Below are 2,484 nucleotides of genomic sequence, written 5' to 3'. Positions count from 1 at the left end.
AGTTGTATCATAATAAAAAAGAAAGTAAAATATACTATTTTAATATACTTTCATCTTGATTTAATGAACAATTAATCAAATTTACGTTTGACAAGTCGAAAACCAGAAAAGATCCTTTCCTTAAAAATATTATTAAGAATTGCATACCTTTTGTAACGTTGCAGCGTTAAACCATTTAAACACATTTTCTTACGATTTATTTTTTTTGCAAACGGGATTTGAAGTGTAAAATTTGATTACGCGATTTGACTTCGTCAAGGCAAAGTATTTTGTGGATGCACTCTGTCCTGTTTGACAATCTTTAGCTAAACGTATGACTCTTTGTCAGATTGGTCTTGTGAATGCCCAAAACTATTGGTTTACGAGTTAATTATTTTGTTTGGAGATACATAATATAAAGGATCAACTTTAGGCCCCTTTAAACTGATAATCGCAAGATGACATTCTGTGGACATACCTTTTTTCAAATAATAATCACTGACGAACAAGCTTAAACTGTTTGCCATTGCACTAACATTTGAATTAAAAAGCAAGCATATTGATGTCGAAATAAAAAACCAAATAAGGGAGTTTTGACAATATATTCTCATCCATTTCCTACCTTTGCTATTTTAGATTATATAAGTGACGTGCATTTAATTCTCTCTGGAATTGTTCATTCAAGTGTATCATTTACACTTTATTGTGTATAAAGTTTGTATGCTTGGACACTTTTATACCGAAATACCGAAATGAATGTTCCTATTTCAGATGAATAAACACATATGACACTTTACTATAACAAATTATTAAACACGTTTTACATAAGCCTTTTCCTACAGTCAGCTAACATTCTGTTTCAATTAACTTCAATCGTGTTGCATCAAAGTTTTCAAACTCCCAACTAAATTTCGTTCCAAATAGGTTCACAATTTTATGAGCCTCTTGAGGAGTTAAGATGCACTCAGCTTCAAATTATCTAGTTTTAAGTTTATCTTTGCTGTAAGCTCAATAAGGTCTTCTGATCACATTTTGTCTGTCGTCCGTCTTTATGTCTGTCTGTGTGTCCATCTGTCCGTAAACTTTTCACATTCCCAACATCTTCTCCAACGGGCCACTGGGCCAATTTCTACAAAACTTAGCACAAATATCATTAGGAAAGGAGGATTCAAAGTTGTTACATTTAAGGACCACGCCCTTTTACAAAGGAAAATAACTAGAAATTATTGAAAATGTTCGTGAATTTTTTTATTAAAAACATTTGGCCAGGAAAGCCGAAACTTATGTAGAGGCATCCTAAGGTAGTTTGGATTCATAGTTGTGAAAATTATGATGGAGCCACGATGGGACGTCGAATTTTTACATAGGAATATATTGAGGAAAGCTTTTAAAATCTTCTCAGAAACCTTTCAACAAGCAAAGCTGAAACTTATGTGGAAGCATTCTTAGGTATAGTATAATATATTCAACGCGGGTATGATAAGGCAACTTTCAGCGATCAAATTCCTCTGATCAATATGACGTCACAATAAGCAGCATGATGTCATATTTTACTCAGAAACTTGTCGATTTTAACTTTATCTCTGATTTAAATTATAAAAACTACAGGCATAAAATATCACAAGAAACTCTTCTAACTGAATATATCTTCGATTTCTCTCTATTATGTATAATTATCATTGATGACGTCACAAGCATGTTTAATAGAGAAGATCATGTCGGGAGACAAATCATCGGAATGCAGTGTAAACAATGCCTAAATAAGACTTATTCAATACAGATACATAAGATTTAGATAACTGTCAGTTAGGATATTATCAGGATAATACAGGCATGGGTATTTTGTTTATTCAGCGAGTTTTATAAGGTAGGCAGAATGACATTTATATGGCTTGACCAGCCTTTCCTCTGCCAGTCTGTACAAAAAAGGCAAAAGTGTAACACTACCCCGGATATTATGAAAGATGACTTTGGTAAATATCAACGGTATATGACCTAAACTACTTGAAAAGTGCTGCTAGAATCCTGTGCTTGTTGTTTTAAACGAAAAATACGTAGTATTTTCAATGCAATTATAGAAGTTGAGAGGGTTTCCGATAAATATTTACAATATTTATTTTATGCGATTAACAATAGGATTCTAGCAGTAATACTAATAAACATGAACTAATTGCCGATCGAATTATTGTAGCAAACATACAAATGAACTTCGGGGTAGTGTTACACTTTTTGATTATTTGTTAAGGTAAAAAAGTGATCTATTTTTAACTGTCACATGATACCATGGTACGACAGCTTCAAAGATCGAGTCGATTCCGAAGTAGAAAAATAAAATCCTGGTGAACACATTCACTTGGTATTAATATTCAGCACTGTTTTCATAAAAATAAACAGTTTTTAAATTGATCATAATTTTGACGGTCATTAAACTCGGAGTTGCCTTAACCTACCCGCGAACCTTTTGAACATCCTGATTCCCCGGGGTAGGGTGAGACCACGGCGGGA

The sequence above is a fragment of the Crassostrea angulata genome, unplaced genomic scaffold (genome assembly GCF_025612915.1).
Source record: "Crassostrea angulata isolate pt1a10 unplaced genomic scaffold, ASM2561291v2 HiC_scaffold_279, whole genome shotgun sequence".
NCBI classification, from domain to species: domain Eukaryota; kingdom Metazoa; phylum Mollusca; class Bivalvia; order Ostreida; family Ostreidae; genus Magallana; species Magallana angulata.
Note: the sequence above shows the minus strand (reverse complement) of the source record.